The sequence below is a fragment of the Caretta caretta genome, chromosome 12 (assembly GCF_965140235.1).
Source record: "Caretta caretta isolate rCarCar2 chromosome 12, rCarCar1.hap1, whole genome shotgun sequence".
Taxonomy (NCBI): domain Eukaryota; kingdom Metazoa; phylum Chordata; order Testudines; family Cheloniidae; genus Caretta; species Caretta caretta.
Window position 1 is genome coordinate 6,742,464 of NC_134217.1, and position 17,469 is coordinate 6,759,932.

The 17,469-nt window shown below is 50.1% G+C and overlaps 1 protein-coding gene across 3 annotated transcripts in view; it reads left to right on the plus strand.

The window, feature by feature from the left end:
• Positions 1 to 8,016, plus strand: part of CSNK2A2 (casein kinase 2 alpha 2) — a 41,630-nt gene extending 33,614 nt beyond the window's left edge. Inside the window, exons 12-13 of one of the 3 annotated variants that reach the window (XR_007359292.2) lie at positions 620 to 867; positions 7,655 to 8,016. The gene's annotated coding sequence lies outside the window, so the exon portion shown is untranslated. Of the gene's footprint in view, positions 1 to 619; positions 2,575 to 7,654 lie in introns of those variants that run through there. The other 2 variants (XM_048870798.2, XM_048870794.2) reach the window with 2 other exon arrangements.
• Positions 8,017 to 17,469: the final 9,453 nt, after the last annotated feature.

The following is a 17,469-nucleotide window of genomic DNA, read 5'->3' on the forward strand; positions in this document are numbered from 1 at the left end:
CAAAGGTACAGTGAAAATTCCCCGCCTACCAACCCGGCCCAGTGCTACAGCACCATGTGAAGGGCTGGAGTTCAGAATCTGAGCTTGATGCTTTGCTCTCAAGATCAGCAGGGCCTGGGAGGACGTTCGAAGTAGTGCATAGGGAAGCTTGGTGTGATGAAGGCATCTGAGTGGGGGTGAGATAATGTGTTGGGGGCACAGAGAGACTCCTATTGGCCCCCAATAAAAATGTTATCTAAGGGGGGCATTGCTAACCATATGTATGGGAGGCAAGGTAGAAAAAACAGATTTTGATTCACTTGCCATTCCACACGATCATAATTTAGCACTTCTACAATGCTGACATCTTCAAAGCACCGCGTAAGCCTTGCACCATCCTTGGGAATTAGGGCAGTATTATCCTACTTTACAGATAGGGAAACTGAGAGACATAGGTTCTGTGACATGCCCATGCCTGTGTAGGGAGTACGTTGTGGGGGAAAGATTAGAACGTGCTTCTGTCTCCTCGGCTCTGTGCTCAGCCTACTAGGTGCTGAAGAAGGAAAAAGTTCTGGCAACGCATTGGCATCAACTGCAGCTCGCGCCTGATGCTCACTTCCCTCCTCCCATCTCTCCCTAGGTCCGATGCTGTTCCTCCCAATTTTCCATAAGCAGAACAAGAACCAAATCAAACGTCTTATCAGCGTGTGTACAGAGCTGGCGGCCGGACGGCGTTGCGGTGGCAGGTGACGAGACCAGAGACCGCACCGGCTCCATGGCACCCACCAGTTTATAAACACAAACCTTACTTCTGAATGTAAAAGGTTCCTCCACCTTTGACTTCCTGTTGACCTCTTCCTGACCCAGAAAGCATGGAAAATGTGAAGGGTATGCAAACCGGTTGTTGGCTAATGTTGCTTCCCCCCCATGCTGACCTTTGCCCCCCTGAACCCCAGCGTAACGTATTAACTAGCTGGCTCCAGACTTGACGCAGCAGGGAGGGGGCAGCAGGGGGAAATATGGCATGATGGACAGTTCTATATTATAATTAAAGGAATTCTATATTATTGAATAAAAGTTTTAAAAGAATTGTATGGAGAGTATTCAGTATGGAAGGAGCCATGGGGCGTGCCCCCCCCCCCGCAGTGGAGGATGCTGGGGCTGGTCGGAGCCCTTCCTGGTGCTGTCTCCTGCCATTCGCTTGTTTTCTGTTGGGGGGGGAAGAGAGTGAATCTGCTGTACAAAATCACTTGACGTGTAGTGGTGGGCTAGAACCCCCTGCCTCCAACTACTGGACGGGCTTAAGCAGCCGGGCTAACGGGGGACAGGAGCTCGTAAATTGATAGGAAAACTCCACACTGGGCCTAGCATCTTTCCCTCAATGTCAAGCTCTTTCGGAGGCCTGGATAAACACTAGACGCTTGATCCCCCAAGTGGTGTCTGCACCACAGCAGAGGGTGAGACTGGCTGCCACTTTTAGCTAGTATCCCATTTCCCTCCCCCTGCCTCTGAATGAATGGCAGAGCCAGGAAAGGCGCAATCACTTTCTCCTTCCCTGCCCCAGCTGAGAAGGAAGTGATACAGGGTGGGGTCTCTCAAGAGATGCCCTAATCAAGGGAGGCCTTTGCAACTGTAGTTCAAAGTCTGGCTGCCTGGAGATCTCAGCTGGATTTAGAAAAGGATAAGGAGTTAGTGCAGACAGGGGGGGCTAACACCCCTGATATGGACACACACAGTGGGTGACTTCAGTCCTCTGCCCCAGCCCTCCTGAGCAGGGAAGAGGCTTATTCTCGTGAATCCTAAACACAGTGGACTCCCTACCCTCACAGTTCTCTGTGGGGACCACTGAGCCCCCCCTTGCCCCCCCCCTCCACCCGGGCAGAACCAGCAGCGCTCACAATGCTTCCTCTTTCGTGACTGCTCCCTGGAGTGCTTCTGACTTCCTCCTCGGCCACTGCCTTGAGCTGCACCTCCATCTGGGTAGTGAATCGAACCAGCTAGTGGGCTGAACCAGGGTTTTCTCCCCGCTCCTTCCGTCCCTCTAACCCCTGCTCATATCAAATCTCCTTCCTGCTAGCGGTAATGGTGCCATTTGCGTTTCCTGACGCCTCGGTTCAGGGAGAGATCTCTGTCGGACGGGTGGGCCCATCCCTGTCGCGGCAGCCACCTCGTCACCTGCGCAGTCGTCAAGTGTTTATCCCAGCTGTGTCTCTGCACTGGGCGGGCAGCGTTTCCGAGCCAGTGAGCTCGAGCTTGAAATTAACAAACCCGGATGCTTGAAGCTTCTTTTTAAAGTTCCAGCAGGACTCCAATTCTACTTTTGTCATTCCTTTTCTCTGGCCCTCCTCTCTGCCTCCAGCTCCCCTTGCATAGTTTTTATCCAGCGCCTTGGTACTGAAGCTGTCTGTTGTAAGGCTACCTCTGATATAAGGCTATCTGCTGTATGTTTTGTCTCCTGGCTCTTTGGAAGCTCATTATAAATACCTCTTTATAACAAGCACCTCCCTGTAATGTACATTTAGTATCTTCGACGCCTTATAGAAGTGGTGCTATGTATGTGTGCGTGTGTATATAAACTCTGTATTTATTATCTGTTTCCATGTGTGGGTCTGTGTATCTAGGGCAGTGGTGGGCACTGTGTGGGCAACTGAGGGATTTGCTTAAGGGGAAAAAATATGCAGGTGGAATGTTAAAATGGACTCTATGCCTTTAACGTGTTGTGGCCTTTGCCACTCCCTACTTACCAGCCTCCTAGTTGTGAGCATGTTCCCAAGAATACATGCCAGCCCTGCTTGGTTTTTCAGGGCCTTGGAGCTGATGAGGACGGGTCCCTGGGGATGTCTTCAGTAAGTCTTCCCCAGAGGCAATCGCTCTATCTCTAGGTATTAACCCTGGGCCCATCCCTGAAGCATCTTGGCCTTTTGTTCCAGGAAGAGCAGCTACCTTCTGGGGGTCACAAGGAAAACGGTCACTCTTTGGTGCTCTGTTAGGGTTTAGCTGTAGTTCATATCAGCCCAGGACTGTGTGTAGGCCATAAAGCATGAACTCAGAGCTGAAAGCCATCATGAACCCCAGTTTCCAGGCTAGAGTATGAAATGCATCGATGTGGTAAGAGCACAGTGAGCTCATTCAAGAGGGAGGGCAAATGGGCATCTGATGCCCTGTGATCCAGCAAAGAACTTTACAGGAAGGAATTGAAATAAGCAAGGGGCATTTGTTGCCTCTTAGCCTCCAGGTGGCTCACCTGATGGGGGTGAGGAAAAGAGAGACCTCATTTAAGGACTAACAGACACTACTGTCACTGTGTTGGAGGCCCACCTGCAATATGCTAGTTCCCTCCACACAGTTAAAATATGCTTCAGACTTGCCTGTGTACCTAGAACTAAAGCGTTTGCCAGATCAGGCAGTAGCCTGCGTCAGTCACACCTGTTAGAACATGGTCCCATCTGCACAAGCACAGCATAAACGTGACTCCCTGCTGTGTTGTAACTGGGTACCCCAGCATTGTAGTCTCTGTCGTGTAGATGGGACAGCCTGGTAGCTCCGGTAACCTGACTCCCATCATGTTCAAATCCAGCCTCGGCCTCCCTTTATGCTTAACATCACCTTGTTAAAATGGCCTGGCCCTGAGAAACAGTTTCACCAGGGAAAGGAACTTGATGTACCATCCATACAGGGTGCTACGGAAGCTTCATAGAAAGAGGTCTAGGTCTGTTTTCAGTTACAACATGCAAATTTGCATAGGACAGGGGCTTCCTACTGCATCCCAGCCTCCATCTCATCACTCACCTTTCTCCCTCTGCTCATTCTTTCCACCATGTGCGCCCTACCCCCTGCTTGATACACCATCAGTCGCCTGTCTTTAAAGGGCACCGTTGACTACTTTTTTCGTTTTAATTTTCTTTTCTTTAATTTTCTTATTTGAAACACCCACAGAGAAGCTCCTGAAATAAACTGGTCTTTGCCTACCGATCGGTGTCTTCCATTTCTCAGAATTCTGAGCCTTTTCCTCCCCACCTTGCTCGTCTTTTCGAATCCTGCACAGGCAAACGTGACTTCCATCCTCCCCACCTCCTGGCCTTGTCAGTGTCCACACAGGGCTAAACCTGTCCTGATAGGCTGCTGCAGGAGCAGCGTGATGGATGATCTATCTTTTTGCTGGGGTTTGGTGAAACTAGGAAGTAGCCTAAAAAAAATTCAGCAACAAAGTGGATTTAAGAGGAAAGAGAGAACTTCCTTCTGGCTGGTACTGATTTTTAAGATAGGTCAAATTTTGGATCATGGGCTACTTGACAGTGCCCCTTTAACTTCTTGAGCTCTTGTCCAGCAACAGACACACCTCCTCTGCTTTGTCCCAGTCTCCGCTTAGTGGGTGTCTGCGTTAGTCAGGATTCAGCAAGTGTGACCGTTCCAGAGCCTCCATCCTTCGTCTTCCCCTGTGTCCAACTTTCCCATCCATAAGGAGCCGTCTGTTCGACAACTGCTCCTGCCTTCATGTTGTAGACGTTCCTTTCCTTCAAAGTTCTTTTCTTGGCCTGCTCGTTGGATGGGCCCTTATCCATTCCCTCTCCTGTGTGGTCATGTGGTTCTACTTTATCTTCAAAGAGCTGCCAGTGCCTCTGAGATCTTAGAAGCTTGTTCTATTTTTGAAGTCATTCTGCTTTACAAAGTGCAAAAGGGGTTAAAACTGAGCCAGAGTTTTGCCTTGACATTATGAAAGGCGTAGGCTGAGGTTCTGACTTATATCCAGTATGTGTCCAGTGTCCTTACAAGCCTGGGACTCAGCAGTATCCTTCCTCCTCTGTTGTCTTATCTATGATGGGGGAAATAAATTAAGGACTAGTGCTCAGCTCCTCATAGGTATTTAGGCTCCTAACTCCCATTGAAATCAATGGGAGTTAGGTGCCTACATACCTTTGTAGATCTGGGCCTAACTTCTGATCTCTCTTCTCCTGGTGAATAGTATCCTACTTCACTGAAGTCAGTGGAACCAGTCATGGAGTTCAGATGATACTCAGCCTAGATGACAGTCAAAATCTGGCCCACGATGTTTTCCCTTTTCTTAGTTTCCTTCCCCAAAGTTAACATAAAGTGTCGAACTCAAAATCCTGTTGACCACCGCAGCATTTTGTAGTGGTCGGCTTCACCCAGGAAAAGTTCTCACAAGCATTCCCATGCCGTTAAACTGGCAAAACCAAAGACCTCATAATTAGTCAACGCTCTATATTATTTAAATGGTGACTTGCTAGTTTGTCATCTCTTGCCACCAGGATACAATTCCAACAAGCTCTGAAAGTTCCCAGTGTATGAACTATGTTCAGGGAGGGGGGAATGTTCATGTTTTCCAAAATAATTCCTGTCACCATGTAAACTTACTTTTTTTTAATGAGAAATCTAATTTTCAAGTTGAAATCACTAAAATGTCGAACTATGAAAGTCTGCTGCATCTATCACATTAGCTGTTCTATTGGCTTAAAAGCATCAGACCTCAAAGTCTGAGCCACACTCTGTTAAAAAGTCCCCTGAGAAATGTGCTGTGGGATTCTGGTACCGTCATCCTCTAGGCAAAGATTTGCTCTGCTGCTTTGGCCCCTTAAATCCATGATCTCATTATGGTCTGGTATATTATGGAGTCTCATCCACCTGCAGTTATTTTCCCCTTCATTATTCCAAAGGATGGTGGCATGAAAACAGGATTTCAGAGTAAATCTGTTCTTGCTTTTACTTTTTCACCGGTAACCAGTTATTATGTCCTGGTGATTTGCTGGGCAAATAACTGTTCGTCCCTCGCGTAATTGTAACTTCAGATGGGACATGAGCAGAAGGCTTAACACCTTCTGTTTCCATCCTAACTGGAGTTCAATCTGGAGAACAAAGGGAACAAGAAGCTGCCTAGACACAGGCTTGTTTCTGTCTCTTCCTTTCTGCTAAGTCTTTTGTAGACTCAGTGGCTGAGAAGCTTGGGTCTTGCTTTGGTTGGCTTGTGCAGATAACCCCATTAGGAATAATGGTGGTTTGTGCTATCCACTCTTCATTGAGCGACGATGACCACTCTCAAAACCACATGTGGCATTTCTGCTCTGTGTGAGTTGCACAGTGATTTTTAGCTCAAGCAAACAAGTATCTTGCTGTCTTCACCATCCCTGCATTTATATCAGCATAGATTCCAATACCTCTTCTAGACAAAGGTTTGTTCTCCAGTTACTTTAATCTTGGGTATATTCTATTCCCTGTTGAGGGAATAGAGGTTCTGTGTGAGTAGATAAAGCTTTTCCGTTGCCCAGGACAAAGATTAAAGATATTGCCTCCTGTCCGTACCGCCCCAAAAGGTGGGCAGGAAGTAAAAACGTGCGTCAAGCCCGGTTGTGAGCCAAGAGCCATGTGAGGAGCTATAGCAAAACACACGATTGAGTAGGATTAAATAGCAAACGGAAGATGTTGATGAAAAATCTTCTGGCTCCCTTTTGACATCAAGATGTTGAGCTTGTCTGGCCTATAGTTAAATACAGATTGTTTCCTTGCTCTTCAAAGATGGTATAAGGGTTGGTCAAGATAATGCCCTCGGCTGTGTTTTGTCTAATTGGGGTTGCTAGTCCTTGAACAATGGGCATGTAACATCTCTTTATGGGGAAAAGAGGACTCCCGGTTATTCTGAAAAAGCTCTCTTACGATTGCTTCCTGTAGACCTCCACAGCCAGGGCTTGATCCCCAGCCCACCAAAGTCAATGGAAAGACTCCCATTGATTTCAATGGGCTTTGGATCATGCCCTCACTCACGTGACATTTGCAAGTTACTGTGAAGCATGTGTATGATTAGATGAATAATTATTGAGAGGAAGGATTTATTATCTTTATAATTCCCTTCCGTAAACATGTCCAGCGCTGTTGGTTTTCAGAGGGGCACCTAGATTTGACCATGTCTTGTGCCAGTATTTTAGAGGGTTCCTGAAGGTCTCATCACCTTGAAAGTAATCTAATCTCCAGGGTGTTCTGTAGGAAAAAAACCCAAATTCTTTGGAGGATGATTTTATTTTTGGAGCTGGACCTTCATTTACTGTCTCAGAGCCACAGAATTCTGGAGGCCTCTTCCTAGCATATTTAATACGAGAAAAGCAGAGTACTAGTGCGCAGTTGCCAAAACCCAGTGCCCACACACACTGGAAATTAAAGGGAGAGTGTAATATACCAACAGCTTCTCTGGTGATCAGACGGACTCGGAAACATTTGCCATTTGCAGGGGTCACAGAATCAGTTAGGTTAAGGTGCCTTTCCAGGGAGTGCTGCAAGGTCCTGATCCTGCCCACTGGGCAGACTCCTGTGCCTATCTGGGCTCCCCACTGACTTCAGTCGGGCTCCACACAGACACAGGGTCCAGGTCAGCCTGCAGGATCAGGGGCCAGGTTTGTACAGCTGGAGATGAGGGGCTTGGTCCTGCTCCAATGAAGTCACTGGGAGCAAGACTGGGACACAGGTTAAAACAGTTTTCTCTCCAGCGCAGCACTGGGCTGGGATTTTCAAAGGCGCTGAAAGGAGTGAGGTGCCTAAATCCCCTTGAAATTCCACGAGTGTTGGAGATCTATCTTCCTACCTTAGGCTTCTTTACGAATTCCAGCCTTCGATATTAACACATATTAGCATTCCGTTAGGTGACTGTGTTTTTTATGCCTGTTTTTAGCATCGTTTCCTGCATTACACGTCTCTTGGGAGGAGGAAAGAGAATGGAGATGCCTTGGATAAAAGTTGAAATTGCCTTGATTTTTCTTTAGAATTTACTGAGAAACTAGGACAAATGGTTTGAAACCACAAAATGTTTCCATGTATATTGCTCCTGCAAACCAGCTAGCAGTAAGATGTGTGCCTGGATAGCATCTGCACAGTGGATGCATGAGGAGCTGGGCTGTTCAGAACGGCAGCTGTATATTTGCCCTAATCTCATGTGTTAACAGACTGGATTTATGGAGTCATTTATTTAATTGTGTTGTATAAAGTGTTTGTACTCTAACCAATTGACTAAATATAGTTCTAATTTTTAAATAATGTGTTATTACTTTTGGTGTGTTCTTAGTTGCTTGTGGGGGAGGGTGGGCGCGTGTTCTGTCTGTGAGAGGCGTGACAGTAAGAGACTGTGACTGGGGAAGAAATAACCACTTAGGGCCCTGCTCCTGCAAAGATTTATGTATGTGCTTAACTTTAAGGACTGCGGGCTCGATCTAAAGGCAATTGAAATTAATGGACATACTCCCATTGACTTCAATGGGTTTTGGATCAGGCCCCGGGAATTGTCATTGAAGGCAATGGAACTGCTCAGGTGTATGAAGTTAAGCATGTGTAAGTTGTTGCAGGATCAAGGCCTTAATTCATTTAGATCTTGCCCTCGTATCTAGTTGGTCTTTGGATGTTGATAAAGACACTTGTCTTCATTATTTTGGGGGCTTCAGGTTTTTTTGCTTAAAAATGCCACTCCAAGCTGAAACTGCCAACAAAGGGATCTTGCTGGATTTCAGTTAAAAAAGATGTGAAATAGATGCATGTCTGTTTAAGGCCAACTCTAATAACGGCAAATATGGTTCTATTCAGAAAAATGATTGTAAAAATGGCATTTTGGGGCTCCATGTTTCGCATTTTTTCAGGGATTCCTGAGCAAATCTGCATAATTATAAGTAATGAGATGGGGGGAAGCGTCTTCTGCCAGCTGCTCAAACTCAGCCTGGGCTTTGAGAGTCAAGCTGTGATCTTTCTGATGCATCATCACCAGTCATAAAGGGTTGGCAGGCTAAATATGTCCTCAGTGACGCCTGTGTGGTCCCATTGCCTTCAGATGTAACTGATTGGAACTTAGTAAACAGTTCTGTTGCTAATGCACATTGAGGACTTGAATCCAGCTCATGCTGTCTTAGCTCTGTTGCTCTGGAGGGTTAAAAGGTATAAAAAGCAGCAAAAAATGTATTTTAGGCCCCAATCCTGCAATCACTTCTGCTGGTGTGAGTAGGCCTATTGATTGGAACGGGACTACTGGTGTGAGTAAGGTTACTCATGTGAGTGTTTGCATGATTGGGGCCGAAGTTAGCAGGCATGACTCCCTCACATCTGAGTAAGAAAGTGCCATTTTTCCATAGTCACCTTTCAGAGCATGCTCACGCTTTAAAGAGCTCTCTTCTCTGGAGGGATTCAAAAAGAGTTTTGATTTTAAAAATAAAGTGAAATTGGGCAAATTGTTTATAACCCAGTGTATTGAAAACAGATCAGCTATTTCCCTAGCGAAAGTGGCAGTCAGGTATTTGCTGCTGCCAAGCCAAAATATGTACTTAGCACAGCAGTTACCCCATAACTAATCCTTTTCAATAAACATTTCTCTGTGAGTCCCCGCCCCGCATTTAATCATCCATGCTGCATCATTAAAAATAAAAGATTTGTGAATTACAGGAACACTATCAATTGACTTGGGGTCCAAAATTTAGACCTCCGTCCTGCAAAGCCTCCCATGCTTACCTTTTCCACAGGAATAGAGCCATTGAAGTCGGTGGGGCTGCACACATGCTTAAAATTACTCCCTTGTAAAACGACTTGGGAAATTTTTGTCAATCGAGTCTTCTGTCAGAAATTGCCGTTTTTGTGAAATTGTGTTGATTTGGACCGGAGTGCCAGTGGGAGAAAATGTCAGTGAATTTTTTTTTTCAGAATTTCCATTTGGCAGGAATTCCGATTCTGAACAAAAACAAATTGTGAAATGTCGACATTGCCCACAAAACAGAGATTCTGAAGTTCTATCCACTCTACTCCTGGGTCTGTCTAGGGCATTGGGACATGAGATGTTTCCATAACATAAAATTGAGGTGCGTGTGAGAAGGGATTTATTCAGGATCTAACAGGAATGTGTGCATGACGATGTGTTTCATGGGAATATTTTAAATGTTCCCCAAGCTGTGGTGGTGGAAATGCAAATCCAGCAGCCCTGGGATGTTGCATTGGAAACTGAAAGTGAAAATGATTTCAGAAGCAAAGTGAAAGTGATCACTCTGCTGTCACTGTCCAAGCAGTGTGAAGAATCAGGGTTGTTTACTTCTCTACACTGGTTTTGATAGTACACAGATAAGGAACATTTCTGAGTATGAAAACAGATGCGGACAGAGTTCCTCTCCCATGGAGACTTACAGGAAATAAATCATCCCCAGGCAGCATGACTGCAGATGCGTTAACACAAAGACCTTCACATGCATCATGTGTTTATGCGTGAAGAGTTTGGGCCCAGACCCACAAAGGCATTTAGGTCCCTAACTACCTTGGAAGATCTGGGTCTTTGTTAGAGTCCAGATTCAGGAGCACTGCCAACGACCGCGCTTGGAATGGGCAGAAGCCACCATCTTGGTTTCAGCAAGACCAATAGGCAGCTTAGTCAGATTGGTTCAGGGGGCTGTTTGAGTTACATGAAGAAAAATGCTACCATCCTGCAAAACCCACAATAGAGAGAGAGAAAAATAAGGTAACCACTTGTCTGTTTTCTAGGGAGTCAGGATTATGTAGAAGTTAAAACAGGAGGGGTCAAGACTCCTGGGTTTTGTTACCAGCTCTGCTACTGATTCAGTGAATGGCCTTGGGCAAGTCACCAAGGGACAGTAGTAGTAGTTCCCTGCTTCTTGAGTAGTCCCCTGAATGAGTTGAGATGACACACAGAGTAAGGTACTACTCCATGTGAGTCAGGGGTCTGAACCTGCTACTGACCTCTTTGAACCATAGTTCCCACCTGTAAATTGGGAATGATACTCCCTCGTCCACTGGAAGGGTGTCTCAAGGCTCAGTCCATTCATATTTGCAAAGGGCTTTGAAGGCTAAACAAATGCAAAGGGATTATTGAGATTTACTCTAATGGCCTCTTTGTGGTGGGGCGTTGCTTGTGGCTGTATGGCAAGATGGTGGTGGTAGATTATCCAGTCCTTTTATGTAACTTGCCGCCCATCACTTGCGGAGCTGAGCACACGTCACCCCGGGACTGTAGTTGACCTTCTCATAGTACCACATTAGCTCTTCTGAGGATTGGTGCTACTTCCCCACCCCCAGCCCCAGCCATGCCCCTAAATGCATTTAAACCTGTAGGAACACTTCCCTTGTAATATGCTCCATGGTGCCTGCCAAGGGGAACTTTACCATTGATGTCAGTGGGTGCAGGATCAAGCCCATAGTGAGCTAGTACATTTTCTAAATGTCAGCGAAATAATGGTTGTCTAAATTCACTAGATATGCGCCAGTAAGAACTAACTGCTAGGCTGCAGTGAGATGCTTTTTGCAAATTGTTCTCTGTGTGTGGGAGATTCTGGGTTTGGTTTAGTTTTTGAATCAGTCGTTTTAGAGATATTTGAAAAAGTCTTATCCAAACGGGCAGGAGCCTCCAGCATTAAGGCTTAGTGCTGGATCAGTGGTTGGGAGAACTTCAAAGCTCCAGTCTGGCATGGAACCTGGAGCAGAGAGATTGCCTAGCTGAGGGAGGAAATGCATGCTGGGTTTTCAGAAGAAGGGGGGTCGTTGCTATTCATCAACAAAGGTGCCCGTGTTCCTGTTCCCTCTGCCCAAGGAGGTCTAGGAACCGACCCTTAAATACCTCTTTGTGGAACTGAATAATGAGAGACGCTGCCCTCCGGGGTCTAAACTTGATGTTACTGCTGCTCAGTCAGAGGCTACCTCCAGCTGATCCAGCAAGAAGAAAATGAAAGCAGGTACCTAGTGAGAACACAAGAAGCTGCAGCTTTCTGAGGAATCAAAAATTATGAGCTACTGTAGCTATAAACCAACAAACCAAAAAAAAGCCTCCTGCAGAAACCTGCCAGTGGCTGCAAAAGGAAAAGTGGGACATTTTAAAAATGTGTCCATGCAGTAAGTGTTCATTAGGTATAAGATCAGTCATTTCATTAGCTCCAATGTACTGGCCACGGGTATGTGGGCTGGAACAGCCTTGGTTTAATATTAAACTTGGATGAGTGAACATGAGACGGGAAAGGAGATCACACTCTCCCCAAAATGGCTTGACTTTCTTGCAGCTCAGTTCAGTTCAATAATACTTTGTTGGCAGTACAGACTGCAGAGTGGGGCGTGTTAACACGCTCAGCAGCTTGCCAGAGGTGGGTAGACTCCGTCTGAGCCGGGATTAAACGGTACATTTAGGGGTTCATTTCTGCTGCAGCAAGTATATGGTCAGGCTGCCATTTCAACAGTCTGGTTATCCCTGTGTCCCTTTGTCATTCTAATGTCCAGCTGTGACTCAGTGCAGCTTGCAATGGTCTGAGACTTAAAAAGAGGTTTACACGCCACCCAGAGCCACTTAGGAGTCATTGCACTGCAACCATCTCCCAGGGGTTCTCAACCTTTAGCTTTCTGAGCCCCCCGCTGCCATGTGTGGCGGGTATAATAGGCCAGGGAAGGCTTAGCCTTGCCTGGCGCTGCTCCCAGACACCCAGTCCTTCCCTGAAACCCCCACTACCTCCTCCACTCCACACAGCGCCCCCCCTCCCCCAGAGGTCCCTGCTGCCCCCCCAATTCCTCCTCCTTGGGATGGGGGGGGAGGTGAGGAGGGATGCGGAGAGCCAGGGGCTGGCGGGCTGAGGAGGCTCAGCTGGGTGCTGGGGCCGGTGGGGGGGCGGGAGGAGATGGTGCTTTGGGAGGCCGGTGGCTTGGCCTGGCACTGGGGCTGGCCTGGCGCTGTGTGGGGCCCAGCACTTGGGAAGATTGGTGGCTTGGGCTGGTGCTTCGGGGGGGGGAGGGGGAGGTTTGGGGGCCGGTGGCAGCGGCTTGACCCGATGTGGCTGGGGCAGGCACACCGGGGCTCGGGGGGGTGGGGGTGTGTGTGCGTTCGGGGACTTTGGGGCTCTGGCATGCGGGGGTGGGGCCTTGGGCAGCAGGGGTAGGGCTGGCAGGCTAGCCTCCCTAAAGCGTGGGTTCCCCCCCCCATGAAGCACCCCCCCCCAACATGCTATAAAAACTCCACAGCCCACCACTGCCACAACAGCTGTTTTTCTGCATATAGAAGCCAGGGCCGGCATTAGGGGGGTAGCAAGCAGGGCAATTGCCTGGGGCACCACGCCACAGGGGGCCCCGCAAAGCAAAGTTGCACAGGCTTCGGCTTCAGTCCCAGGTGGCAGGGCTCAGGGCCCCGGGCTTCAGCCCTGCACGGCGGCCCTTCGGCTCTCTGGCCTGGGCCCCAGCGAGTCAAACATTGGCTCTGCTTGGCGGATCCCCTGAAACCTGCTTGTGGCCCCACACTCCTGGGTGAGAACTGCTGCTTTACACTGTCTTCTACATCAGCAGGCATTTGTCTTTTATCCATTCCAGTGACAAGCACTTGGTGATTCATTCCTTAGCCCCGGGTTCTGTGGCTAGTGTCTATGGGGACTGTGATGAGCTGTCCTGAGCCCTGTGAGGCCCCCTGGTCCTATCACACCCCACCCTAGTAAAGCAACTGTAAAGGTGGGTCCCTCAGGCCTGCCTAGAAAGGCTGCAGGGAAGCGGCCAATCAGACCTCAGCAGGCTCCAATAAAAGCCGCTGCAAGGCGGCCTGCGCTAGTCAGTTCCTGGCAGGGACCACAGGAGCAAGGAAGGTGCTCTCTGCTGGAGTTCAAGGGTGAGCCGGAAGATGGGTTCTGGTGACACTGGCATGCTGTGTGGAAGAACTTCAGCCCTGAGATAAGGGTGAAGTAGAAGGCGCTATGTGGAAAGCGGCCCAGGGAACAACAGCTGCAGCAACTATGACAGGAAGCAGCACGTGGCTGCTATTTGTAGGGTCCCTGGGTTGGGACCCGGAGTGGGCGGGCCTGGACGGTGGCAGCTCCAAGAAGGGGATAATGCTTGTTTAGAGGCCCAGGTGAAGGGCAGGACTTAAAGAGTCTCCAAGGAGAAAGCCCTGGGGCTACAGCTTTATACCAGGGCAGACACAGACTTCAAGCTAGCCCAGAAGAGGCTGAGAACTGAGCCCAGAGACAGGGCTGCAGATACTGACAAGGGCACTGTGATAGGCCCTGTTGGACCTTTTACCCCAGATGGGATTCCTTCATGTGATGGGCCACTGAAGACCCTCTTGACAAGTCTGGACAGTACTCACAGGCACTGTGAGCAGAGAAAGAGAGTGCAGGTTTGCACACACCCGACAGAAGGACGCTCTCGAGAGGTGAGTGTGCCCCCTCACTGGGGGAAAACATCAAATCTGATTTTCTTTTTAAGGTCTTTCTCTGGCTTGGTATTTATCAAGCATGAATTTTCACATAAATCTTTTTTACTCCTGAAAATTATGGACCTCAGTGCTTCAGAGATCCACAGCAACACACAGTTGCCAAAGAGCAGAACAGATAGGGAAAGGAAATGTATTCATTGCTCATAAACGGGAAGAGAGAATGGGAAGCCTGGGGAACCCTGAATCTAGGTTCTTGGGGAGGGCTGTGTGTATTTTCCTCTTCTAAGTTTATTTTGGAGCCACTTCACAAAAACTTTAACAAATAAAACCCCTGCCCCAGGTGATCTATCCCAGAACAGCAGCCTCAGCTCCTGGGAGGCAACTAATTACTCATGTAACAATACATCACCAATGTATTAATTTTTCTATTGGTGTAGCACTTAATGACTCCAGCCAGGATCCCATTATACTAGGTGCTTTACACATGCATAAAGGAGAGACAATCCCTGCCCCAAAGAGCTTTCATTCTAAGGCCATGATCCTGCAAGACTAATGCACCCGCATTACTCCTGGGGGAATTCTGTGCCAAAAAATTAAAAAGTCTGCATGTAATATTTTAAAATTCTGCATATTTTGTCAAAATAACCCCATATAATCATGCCACTTCCAATTATTTTGGTAGCTTATTTCAAAATCCCTGTTAGCAAGTATGTCTGTAACAATAGAGACAACAAAAAAGATTCAGGAAATGTTTTTGACAAATCGATTCCTTATAGAATTCCCCCAGGAGTATAAGTAAGAAAAGATCAAACAGCATGTCTTACTGACATTTCCAAAGTAAATAGGAAAAACATCAAAGTTAATTAAAGTTAATAGTTCTAACACTTTATTTGCCCTCAAAATCTTCTTTTAAAAAAAAAGGGTAAGGAAAATGTTTTTCCTTAGGAATGATGGCATGTGTAGGCAGGTTAATTTTCATTACAGTTTTACAAAGCTGTTTGTATTAGTGTTGAAAGGCCACTCCTAGAAGCAAATCAACTTAATAAACGTAAAGGGGGTTCAGCAGGTAAGTTCTTTTTTAGCAGTTGAGCAAAACTGGGTACTCTGGAACCTCAAAACCGCTCATTGTTGCTAGCCATTTTTCCATCTACCTATAAACCAATTGAACCAACAGATATATTTAAGACCATTGAACATCAGCATAGCAGACCTGGACACTTTCCCCTCTGATTAGTTTTACATGTTTCATGCCTCCTGCTTCTTTCCTCTAATAAATGAAGTTACTGAATTCAAAAGCACACTAGGAAAAGTTGAGACCCAGAGTTGGAGGGGGGGCAGTATCGGTTGGCAAAGAAGTTTCTCCCCTTCCTTTCAACCACGGTTTGAAAGGAACGGCCTGGCTGAGACCCAGGTGCCCTAGGTTAGAAGCAATTGGAATGGTGTTTCCAGCACGGCTGCCAAGGCTCAGCAAGGTAGGCCCCCACGCGGCTCTGTTTCACGCTGGTTCAGGCTCTAGCCGATTTGGCTCAGACAAGCTCCTTCACTTCATTGCCCTGCCGGGGCAGGCCAGGCTCCCCACAGGATCCCAGCCTGATGCCATGCCGGCCAGTCAGCTGCTCACGGAGACTAAGGGAAAGGGCAGGGCCTGGTCAAGGCTCCCCACGGCTTCCCCACAGCTGCTTGTGTCAGCCCCATGCCTCTGCAGGGCATGCCCAGCAATGGAGGCAAGGGGCATGCACTCGGGCTGTCTCCATGGGCGGCGGGTGGAGCCCCCCTTTGGGAAGGCTAGCCCCCGGTTCCGCCCCTTCTGCCCGCGCCCTCACCTTGCCCGGAGCCCCAAGACCTCCTCCTCCCCCACCCTGGGGCCGCAGCCACAAGCCCCCTTGCCCAGAGAAGCACAGAGCGTGCCCCTCCCTGGCCACAGGAGCCCCGGGCTGGCCAAAGCCCCGAACCCCCCACCCAGAGTAGGGATGTAAAAGTTTAACCGGTTAACCCAGGGGTCAGCAACCTGTGGCATGCGTGCTGATTTTTAGTGGCACTCTGCTGCCAGCCAGGATCCTGGCCGCCAGCCCCGCTTAGCCCGCTGCCGGCCTGGATGGACGGAACCCTGGGCCGGCAGTGGGCTGAGCAGGGCTGTCGGCCGGGATCCCGGCTGGCAGAGGCTGGCGGACGGAACCCCAGACCGGCAGCGGGATGAGCGGGGCCAGCGGCCGGGATCCCGGCTGGCAGAGGCTGGCGGACGGAACCCCAGACCGGCAGCGGGATGAGCGGGGCCAGCGGCCGGGATCCCGGCTGGCAGAGGCTGGCGGACGGAACCCCAGACCGGCAGTGGGCTGAGCGGTGCCAGCGGCCGGGATCCCGGCTGGCAGAGGCTGGCGGACGGAACCCCAGACCGGCAGCGGGATGAGCGGGGCCAGCGGCCGGGATCCCGGTGGGCAGAGGCTGGCGGACGGAACCCCAGATCGGCAGCGGGCTGAGCGGGGCCAGCGGCCGGGATCCCGGCTGGCAGAGGCTGGCGGACGGAAGCCCAGACCGGCAGCGGGCTGAGCGGGGCCAGCGGCCGGGATCCCGGCTGGCGGACGGAAGCCCAGACCGGCAGCGGGCTGAGCGGGGCCAGCGGCCGGGATCCCGGCTGGCGGACGGAAGCCCAGACCGGCAGCGGGCTGAGCGGGGCCAGCGGCCGGGACCCCGGCTGGCAGAGGCTGGCGGACGGAAGCCCAGACCGGCAGCGGGCTGAGCGGTGCCATTGGCCGGGATCCCGGCTGGCAGAGGTGACGGACGGAACCCCAGACCAGCAGCGGGCTGAGCGGGGCCAGCGGCCGGGATCCCGGCTGGCAGAGGCTGGCGGACGGAAGCCCAGACCGGCAGCGGGATGAGCGGGGCCAGCGGCCGGGATCCCGGCTGGCAGAGGCTGGCGGACGGAAGCCCAGACCGGCAGCGGGCTGAGCGGGGCCAGCGGCCAGGACCCCGGCTGGCAGAGGCTGGCGGACGGAAGCCCAGACCGGCAGCGGGCTGAGCGGTGCCATTGGCCGGGATCCCGGCTGGCAGAGGTGACGGACGGAACCCCAGACCAGCAGCGGGCTGAGCGGGGCCAGCGGCCGGGATCCCGGCTGGCAGAGGCTGGCGGACGGAAGCCCAGACCGGCAGCGGGATGAGCGGGGCCAGCGGCCGGGATCCCGGCTGGCAGAGGCTGGCGGACGGAAGCCCAGACCGGCAGCGGGCTGAGCGGGGCCAGCGGCCAGGACCCCGGCTGGCAGAGGCTGGCGGACGGAAGCCCAGACCGGCAGCGGGCTGAGCGGTGCCATTGGCCGGGATCCCGGCTGGCAGAGGTGACGGAC